Here is a 10,976-nt window from a genome sequence, read left to right as displayed (position 1 = left end):
ACCAATCCACCCCGACTATCATCTCAAAACCATCTAAAGGAAACTCTAGCAAGTCTACAGGTAGGTCAACTTGCCCAACTATCATAGATACATCTCTATACAACCTCCCACATGATACAGACTCACCCGAAGGTATAAAAACATTCTCACTTACAGACTCATATACCCTCAAACCCAACCGTTTAACACGACTCGAAGATACAAACGACTGAGACGCCCCCGAATCAAACAAAACAAAGACATGAATACCGTTAACAAAGAAAGTACCAGTGATAACATGTGCGTCGTCCTCAGCTGCTTTCTTGTCCATCATAAACAACTTTCCACTGGTCTTCTGTCCACGTCCCTGGACAGTACTGGCTGATGTGGTCGGCTTAGCACTCGACCTCTGATTGTTGTTGTTGTTCGTAGTTGGTTTCTGATAAGAATTACCGCCATTGCGGTTACCTCCACCCTGGTTGCTCTGACCTCCCCGGTTAGACTATGACCCGGCCGGTCTGTTGCTCGCATAACTCTATGCCGGTCCCTGAGAATAGCTCCCCTGAGCCGGTCTCTGAAAAGCCCCCGGTACACTCGTGCACTCATGTCTCTTGTGGCCTACACCGCCACAGCCAAAGCAAGTCATTCCCCAACTACCACTTCCGCTTCCACGGCCACGCCCAAAGGAAGCCCCAGAAATGAACCCTGAACCAGAAGAAAACGCTCTAGCCTGACTGTGGTTGCCTTTCTTGAAATTAGATTGGCCACAACCTTCACTCTCAGCCTTCCTTTTCTCACTACTTCTCTCCCGGGCCATCTCCACCAACCTCTCAGCTCTCCCAGCCCTCTCATAAGCTTCCTTTACATCAGTAAGGACTCCCACGGGTAACTTGTCCATAATCCTGGGGGTCAACCCCCTCTCAAATCTCAGCGCTAGGTTCTCCTCACTCAAACCCATGTCCTCAGCATATCTAGACTAATCATTAAATTGCTTGTAGTACTCAGCAACTGACATATCAGATGTCATCCTAAACCCATCAAACTCTTCCCTCAGCTTACTCCTCACATGCTCAGGTACAAACTCTCTCCTCATAGCCCTCCGAAACTCTTCCCAAGGTATAACAGGTAAGCCCTGCTTCGTATACATCTCTCTAGCACTCGTTTTCACCTTGTCCCACCACTCACCGGCCGCCTCCCTCAAGTAGAATGCAGCTTGTTCTACTTTTATCTCATCAGGACAGTGTACCAGGTCCAGAATGTTCTCCATCTCACGATGCCAATTATTAAGAAGAATTGGCTCCCCGGTCCCCTTGTACTCCTTTGGGTTAAACCTCGCTATATAAAGACTGATCTTAGAGTGATCAACCTCCTTATCCTTCCCCACTCTCTTTAGGGCCTCCATAAGAGCATCTTGATGCTTCAACATCTTAACTATATCGTCGATGTTCATGCTCTCAGCTCTCGCATACAAAGCAGTTTTCTTTGGTGGCATCTTGAAACTATATAAGAAAAGGTAGATATAAACACACGTACTATAACCCAAAACACAAATACAAACTGCCCAGAACCCACTCGATCGAGTGCCTAAACCTACTCGATCGAGTAGAGGCTACTCGATCGAGTGCCCACCATACTCGATCGAGTGCCCCGACTCCAGACCCAAAACAGACCTTCTGATCTCTGACATACTCAACCGAGTAGCATAGCCACTCGATCGAGTGACCCCCTACTCGATCGAGTGCCCTATGTACTCGATCGAGTACCCAAAAACACGATTCTGGTTATAAAAACGTCAAAAACCCACTCGATCGAGTCAGACCCACTCGATCGAGTACCTCACCTACTCGATCGAGTACCCCCTACTCGATCGAGTCATGTTGACTCGTACATACTACCCGCATGTTATCTCTCAAAACCCAACGTACTATGCAACTTCATAAACTCGACATTATAATATGACTAAGCATGCAATTCTACACAATTCCTCATACAATCAACAAAACAAACTATTTCATGTTATCAAATGCCACATAATAAACAACCATTATGCTTCTTTATTCAAACCCACATATGTACACACCCCACCAAATTTTCAATCACAATTTCAATCTTCTACTCCCAACATCCAACAATTCACAACATACATCGTTACATTCACATAAGCTGACAAACACCACATACGACCTTGACACATACCCCCCATGTGACCGGTTCAAAATTGTAGAGGGAGTTCGCGACTTTAGGACGTCTCCAAAGCCTTTGCATTGCTCCTAAAACCTTTACCCTGGGTTCATTTTAATTGACTCCCTATGTTAATTATATTCATTAGTTACAGGTTTCAGGATCGTCGCTCTGATACCATTTTGTAATACCCCAATACTCCAAGTGCGTTACCAGGACCACTCAGGTATAAAGCTGCTACCATCTCGGTTCCCCGAGGCAATGATAATCATAAGACAATAACGAAACAACATTTAAATAGTATAAGTGTAGTGAAAGAATACAATCCAAAACCAAATGCCCAAAATACGGGTTACATGTTCTCAAAACAACTGTCTAATCAACCAAATAAAATGTCTGTCAAACTACTCAAGCTACATCGGAAGACTCTATCATCTGAAGGTGACACATCCCAGCTAGTCCATGTAACTCGGCTCATACCTGCTCAACGGCTGCTCACCATCCCCGAATGGATCACCATAGTTTTTAAAACAATAAACGGGGTGAGTACTAATCACACAATTTATATAACTCAACAAAACAACAAACAACACAGCTCAATCGTCACAGGTGTACTCCGAACTCCATCACCAACTCCACAATCGACTACACACTAAAGTGTGTAGCCCCGCCGTAGTACCCATCGCAACAAAGTTTACTCCTCGCCGCCGATGGGGGACCGCACCGTTCCCACCTAAGCCCCGCTCATCTCCGTCGAGCGATAAACCCAAATCCATTAATGTGCACATCCCTTCGTGGCGGGTTCCACGAAGGCGAATAATGGGCGTGAAGCTACTCCATAAGTGACTCCACTCTGCCAGGGGACGCACCAAGAACACGAGACAGATACAAACAATCACAACTACTAATAAGCAATCAAAACCAACAACCGTCACAATACTCGTATGATAACAATCAACAATCACGAATCACCACCAATACATTATGGGACTAATACTGAGTAGGGAAAACCTACCTGAAATGCAATACAGTCGGACGATCTCAACAGCTGTTATCAAAAAGCCTCCTCTACGAATCCTCCTCCTAACATAACATCACATATATCACTAACCACACAAAACTAACACAAATCCCCCAATTACCAAAATTAGGGTTTAACGAAACTTAATTAAATATAACAAATTTGGTACGTAGATCTTACCCTCGACGCAAGGATCACAAAGATGTAAAGAAAGCTGAATTCCGACTTTCCAAGCTCCGAGAATTGTCAATAATGCGATGAGTGCGAAGTACGTAGGTTGAAATCTCTTTTGAAAGTAATTAGGTTTTTAAAAGTGCATTGTGAAAGTGACGGAAGTGTTTATATATTAATTCGCATTATTAATAAAACCCGACAAAACATTACCCGTAAACCGGGCTACTCGATCGAATAACTGACGTACTCGATCGAGTGCCGCCTACTCGATCGAGTACCAAGGCTACTCGATTGAGTACCCAACAGGTCAAAAACTATTTTAAATCGCAAAACACCCTTACTCGAAAGATTAAGGGCTACTCGATAGAGTACCCAGAGACTCATAAAATCGTAGTATTAGATGGTACCCCACCTGCTGTACCGTTGATGAGTCATAATTATATACATATTTATGCCTCCCCTTAATTACTTTTGATACGGTTTTCGTGCTAGTTTATATCATTTACATGCCTTTTATGTTAGAATGTCGATACTTCCGCCTTTTGATTTTTAATGCAGGAATGATGCATTTGAGGAGCAATGGAATGAAATGGGCATCGCGGAGTGAGCATGAAGGGATACACGAAGCATGGCACGAGAATCCAAAAGAATGAAGGAAGAGAAGAAAAGAAGAAAACACGAAGAAAAGAGCTTCTTATTACAAGTGCCTACTTTGAAGAGCCATATCTCGAGTTCTACAACATAATTTCAAGTGATTCCAATTGTAGGTGAAAGCCTATCCTTTTAGCTTTCCAACGCCGCAAAAATCACTTGTTTCTGACAAGTAACGAAGAAATGGCGGCCGTTTGAATTTCAGTGCGCGAAGCAGGAAATTGGTGCCTCGATCGAGTCAACCTTGGCTCGATCGAGGAACTTCATGCTTGATCGAGTCACCTCCGACTCGATCGAGGAACCAACCTAATCAATAAACTTTGCAATGTCGAGAGTTGGGGTATCTGGGAATTGGTGCCTCGATCGAGTCAACCTTGGCTCGATCGAGGAACCACTAGTTTCCGCAATATTCCGCAAATTTCCTTTAGTCGGTTATGACTACTATAAATACCAAAACTCGCACTCTAGGTTATTTTATGCTTTATTTTACATAGGTTTAGTATAGCTACCTTAGAAAACTGTCTCAAATACTTAGTTTAGTTTAATTATTGTTCGGATCTATTGCCTTTAATTACGGTATTGTTCTAATCTTTCTTCAATTATTATTTCAATTACTTGTTTATCTTTATTATTGTTCATCATGTTTTCCATTACTATTATTGTTATTCTTTCTATTATGCGTAGCTAATTTCCTCATCTAGGATGAAGGGGATCTAGGTTAATTAAAAGGGGAAAATTGATTAATTGCTAGGGAAATCATATAAGTTGTCGTTTGATTATTGTTCTTATTCTAGTTAATTAACTTATGCCTGAGTTGTTAATTAGTGTAGCGAATTAATCCTTTCACCGACCGGGTTAGAATTAATATAGGCTGCGATAATCAAATAGATTGTATCTAATTATAGCGACCGCATGTTAGAATCGATCTAAAGGGCATAATTGAGTCGACCGATCTTATGACCTTAGACAAATTTTGGTAGATCTAGCAATTGATTAATAGACCCCATATCATTGACCTAGTGAACCGGAAATCCTAGACCTTTAATATTATTGTTATTTGTCTTTTAATTACTTGCAACTAGCTGTTAGCATACAAACAATCAAAACCCCCGCAATTGGTTACTTTAAGACAGATTTAAATATAAACAAACTAGATAATCACCGCCTCCCTGTGGATTTGACCCTGACTTACCGCTAGCTATTTTGTTAGTAGTAGTTTAGGTTTACTTTGATTAAGGTGATACGACTTTAGCCTTATCAATTTTGGCGCCGTTGCCGGGGAGGCAACAATTTTTCTGTTTGTTTTTGTTTAGTTTGTCTTTTTGTCTCGAGGAACATCGGTTCCTTGAGACCGTTCTAATGTTTTCCATCGAGTTTCTACAGGGTGAAGATGAGAACTTCTATGATTACATGCATAGATGGAATGATTGGATTCGTTCCCATAATTACGAAGCCAAAATTCCGCGGCTTACTATGTGTCTTACCATCATAAAAGGTATGAACAGACAAACCCAAGCCTACATTGACTCCATAGGTATGGGAGATTTTGGTGGTAAGAATATTGAAGATGTCCTTTCTTTCTTTGAATGGCTTGCTATTGAATGTATTAAACCCACTTTTTCATTTCAAATACATACATGGATGAGGGTGTGGGTGAGACCATAGAAACCATTTTAAAGAATGAAAAGGATATTGAGGGAAACATAGAGGATGAGACCATATGCTCAGTTGATAACCCCTTCTTTGATGATAATCTAGAATCCCTCTATGACGATTTTACAGATAGTGAGTCACATGAGGAAGACTTGACAGACCCCTTAGATTACCCCTTTTGTGATGAGTCTTGGGATAAGGAGAGTGATGATGCGCGATTCAAAGATCTTGAGGTTAAATGGGACTCATGTGACGATATGTTGACTCTTTCTTTGGATACTTCCCCTTGATTGTTGAATTAGATTCTAATTTTGAGTCTAGTGAGGTTCATTTTATTACACCTGTGCATAATGCATATTTTGATGTTTCTGATGTTGAAGATGATATTGATGAATACTCTGCACAAGGGCCCCCTACTATGGACCCTTTAGATGCTTTGATATCTTTTGAGACATGTGCAGGTGAATCTCCCATATGGAAAGCCGAGTTGGATGCTTTAGAGACTGAAGTATATGGGATAGAGCTTATCAACAAAGGGAATGAGAAGGCATATGAGTCAATGAATACTCCTAGCCTGGTAGAGGTAGTATATTCTTTTGCCACCGATTCTGATATTAGGAGTGGTGGACCTCCTGACCATGAGGTAATTGTTGACGATAATTTCATGAGGATTACTGGTGTAGTGAGTGATAAATTACCTCGTATGACCTCTACTTTGTGCTTTCATACTCCATACTCTTTTGGTTGGACTAACAATTTTATGCGGTTTTGCTATAATTGTCATCAAATATTTGATATGCTGAGACGGTCTTTAACATTGATTTTATATGCTCCTGTTATGTCTTGGTGCTACTTATGCTTTTGTGTAGCACATGCGCAGATTTATGATCGACTCTTAAGAGCTTTGAGCTGTTTTGATTGTTCCCAATTGCGGGTAATTGATATTTAAAGAAAGGAAGAGGACGGCAACAGGTGCCTCGATCGAGTGGCATGGGGCTCGATCGAGTCACCACGTTTTGGGTTTATTCATAGCCAGACGATGATAGGAATTGCGCGGATGATTATTTTCCCCTGTTTTGCAGCTGGTTTGGGGGAATTTCTTTGCTCTTACCCGGTATTCTCTTCCCTTGTACCTTCTTTGATTGTATTATCTATTTCTTTTCCATTCCTTTTGTTAGTTGTGTCATTTAGGTTGCTGGATTTGTGTGTGATTGCTATGTTGTAGGCGTCACAATGAGGACACTGTGACATTTAGGTTTGGGGGAGGAGTGTAATTATGTTGTGTGATTTACTTTATGTTGTGTGCTTTTAAAAATCAAAAATCCATAAAAATTAAAAAATTTCAAAATACAAAAACATGTTTTTACCTTTGTTTTAGGTCGAGTCTTGGTGAATTAGATAACAATGATGTTAATTTGCATTGTTTTTGCATTTGAATCCCAAATATTTGTTCATGTACATTGTTTTAGCCATGAAAACAAAGCTCATAATTCAAGTCTTAACCGTATTGACATGCCTTATATTGATTAGATTTGACACAATTACGTTGGTAAACTACTTAAATTCTGAGGTCTATAGAGCTTCCTAGGCCAGGAACATCAATAAACTGGTCTCATTGTCAATTAGGCTTAAGTGTGGTTTCTCCTTGTGGAATATGTAATATCAAACTGCATAAGTGTGACATTGATTTCTTGATACTTTTATTGCTTTCATTTGACTAAATACATGTGGATAGGCGTTCTTACCGTTCAAATAAGCCTTACATTATCCTTTGTTAGCCCGTTTGAACCCTTGTAGCCAATCTTAAATTACATCCTATGAGCTACAATCTAAAATTTGCCTACCCTTATCGAGACAGTCGCAGTTGCTTGTTTATCATGTTTATTTTGCTATTATGGTTGGGTTGGGACTTATTGTTGTCCTGTGGGTATAGCAAAATACTTTTAGCGATTGTGTTGTATCCTTGTGTTGGAAAAAGAAAAATATGAAGCGAAAAAAAAAAGAAAAAAAGAGAGAGAAAAATCAAAAAATAGAAAAAGAGAAAAGAAAAGAAAAGAGATTGCTTCATTTGGTTTTGTCAAGGATCAAAAGGATGGTTGTTAGAGTCTAATGCATAACTGGAGAGTAATTTATTAGCTCTCATATGTTGTAAAGTTGAGATCATTTCTCTAAGTTGGGTTCATTTATTATCAAAGATTTGGTTTTTGATTTGGTTAGCGCTGCGACTACCGTCTTAGCTCCACATATCCATAACGTGCTTTGGCACAAACCACTTCTATTCCTTTAACCCATTTGCCGCCCTTATTGTCCTTGATACATGTACTTTTGTCTACATATGATGATTGCATATTAGTTGGGGAAATCCCTATCACATTAGATTGCATGCATGTTTCATAAGTTGAGTGAGTGTTTCTACTTCTTTCTATCTTCACATATAACTCACCCTATATACTTATGAGTGCATGAGTGAATCTGCGAGAATCCGACTAATTTGTCTTGCAAGATCGAAAGGTATTTGGCATTTGTATCTAGTATGGTGACTTGAGACTTGAGCTACGTTTTCTATTTCCTGTACCTTTGAATTTGTTTTATTGGTACACTTTAGTCATTACTTTGTTACAGATATGGATAACTTGAGATTTGTATGTGCATTAAACATTAGCTCTGAGTCGTTTATTCGCCATTTGTATGATTGCCTTTTGTATTTTGTATTGCTTTGCTTGAGGACAAGCAAAGAGATGGTTTGGGGGAGTTTGATGAGTCATAAATATATACATATTTATGCCTCCCCTTAATTACTTTTGATACGGTTTTCGTGCTAGTTTATATCATTTACATGCCTTTTATGTTAGAATGTCGATACTTCCGCCTTTTGATGTTTAATGCAAGAATGATGCATTTGAGGAGCAAAGGAATGAAATGGGCATCGCGGAGTGAGCATGAAGGGATACACGAAGCATGGCACGAGAATCCATAAGAATGAAGGAAGAGAAGAAAAGAAGAAAACACGAAGAAAAGAGCTTCTTATTACAAGTGCCTATTTTGAAGAGCCATATCTCGAGTTCTACAACATATTTTCAAGTGATTCTAATTGGAGGTGAAAGCCTATCCTCTTAGCTTTCCAACGCCGCAAAAATTGCTTGTTTCTGACAAGTAACGAAGAAATGGCGGCCGTTTGAATTTCAGTGCGCGAAGCAGGAAATTGGTGCCTCGATCGAGTCAACCTTGGCTCGATCGAGGAACTTCATGCTCGATCGAGTCACCTCCGACTCGATCGAGGAACCAACCTAATCAATAAAATTTGCATTGTCGAGAGTTGGGGTATCTGGGAATTGGTGCCTCGATCGAGTCAACCTTGGCTCGATCGAGGAACCACTAGTTTCCGCAATATTCCGCAAATTTCCTTTAGTCGGTTATGACTACTATAAATACCTAAACTCGTTCTCTAGGTTATTTGGATGCTTTTATTTAAGTAGTTTAGTAGAGCTACCTTAGAAAACTCTCTCAAATACTTAGCTTAGTTTAATTATTGTTCGGATCTATTGCCTTTAATTACGGTATTGTTCTTAATCTTTCCTTTATTATTAATCATTTATTTCATTGTCCATCTTTTATCCTTGCAATCATGTTTCTTATTATTGTTATTGTTGTTTGTATCTTTAATATGAGTAGGTAAATTCTTAATCTAGGGTGAAGGGGATCTAGATTAATTAGAAAGGGAAAATTGATTAATTGCTAGTGAAATCGTTTATGTTGTCGTTTGATTATTGTTCTTATTCTAGTTAATTAACTTAGGCCTGAGTTGTTAATTAGTGTAGCGAATTAATCCTTTCACCGACCGGGTTAGAATTAATATAGGCTGCGATAATCGAATAGATTATATCTAATTATAGCGACCGCATGTTAGAATTGATCTAAAGGGCAAAATAGAGTCGACCGATCTTATGACCTTAGACAACTTGGTAGATCTAGCAATTGATTAATAGACCCCATATAATTGACCTAGTGAACCGGAAATCCTAGACTTTTAATATTATCGTTATTCAACTTTTATTTACTTTGCAATTAGCTGTTAGAAACCAAATCAAACAAACCCCCACAATTGGTTACCTTAAGACACTATAAACATCAACAAACTAGATAATCACCGCTTCCCTGTGGATTCGACCCTGACTTACCGCTAGCTATTTTGTTAGTAGTAGTTTAGGTTTACTTTGATTAAGGCCAACGACTGAAAATAACCTTATCAAATTTGGCGCCGTTGCCGGGAATCGAACCCGGGTCACCCGCGTAACAGGCGGGAATACTTACCACTATACTACAACGACTGGACAAAACCCGACAAAACATTACCCGTAAACCAGGCTACTCGATCGAATAACTGACGTACTCGATCGAGTGCTGCCTACTCGATCGAGTACCAAGGCTACTCGATTGAGTACCCAACTGGTCAAAAACTATTTTAAATCGCAAAACACCCTTACTCGAAAGAGTAAGGGCTACTAGATAGAGTACCCATAGACTCATAAAACCGTAGTATTAGATGGTACCCCACCTGCTGTACCGTCAGACCCCGTGACCTCGTCATCACGGCCAGCACCACCTAACTCCCTGTCCTCCCCTGTTTGAATAGGCCCCACATTCGCAGGTGAACCATCTTGGCCCGTGTGAGAGCCAGGTGAGGAAGCGGACGTATCATACTCGTTGAAGGGAACATCCGAATCCGAAATATCAAGAAAGGAACCAGAAACAGGGGAAGAGTCGAGCGTAGTTGCAGGGGCATAAGGAAATAAGTGCTCGTGAAATTCAACATCTCAGGAGACAAAGTAAGAATCCGTATCAACATCATAAAATTTCCAACCTTTTTTTATTATGGGGATAACCTACGAAAATGCATTTTCTACTCCGTTTGGCGAATTTATCTCCTTTAGTGGCCTGATTATGAGAAAAGCTAAGACACCCAAAAACCCGCAAATTCTTATAAGACGGTGGAGCCCCAAAAAGGTATTCATAGGGAGTTTTACTGTTAAGTAAGGCCGAAGGGGTACGATTAATTAAGTATGCTGCAGTAAGGATAGATTCACCCCCAAAAAGTTTTCGGTAAATGAGACTGAAATATAAGGGCTCGTGCTACATCCAAGAGATGACGGTGTTTCCGTTCAACACGCCCATTTTGTTGGGGCGTGCCATTGAAAGAAGTTTGAAAATGAATCCCATTTTTGAAAAAATAGCCAGCCATACAATGGAATTCGGTGCCATTGTCGCTTTGAACGACTTTGAGTTTTTTTTTGAAAATTGAGTGTCAATCATAGAAATA

General features: G+C 40.1%; 1 non-coding gene across 1 annotated transcript; it reads right to left on the bottom strand.

The window, feature by feature from the left end:
- Window positions 1-9,915: 9,915 nt before the first annotated feature.
- TRNAN-GUU (transfer RNA asparagine (anticodon GUU)) lies at window positions 9,916-9,987 on the bottom strand. The gene has a single exon. It is a non-coding gene; the product is annotated as a tRNA-Asn (tRNA).
- Between the last annotated feature and the right edge of the window lie 989 nt (window positions 9,988-10,976).

Source organism: Silene latifolia, chromosome 4 (assembly GCF_048544455.1).
Source record: "Silene latifolia isolate original U9 population chromosome 4, ASM4854445v1, whole genome shotgun sequence".
Lineage (NCBI taxonomy): Eukaryota > Viridiplantae > Streptophyta > Magnoliopsida > Caryophyllales > Caryophyllaceae > Silene > Silene latifolia.
Note: the sequence above shows the minus strand (reverse complement) of the source record. Positions and strands in the feature narration are given on the sequence as shown.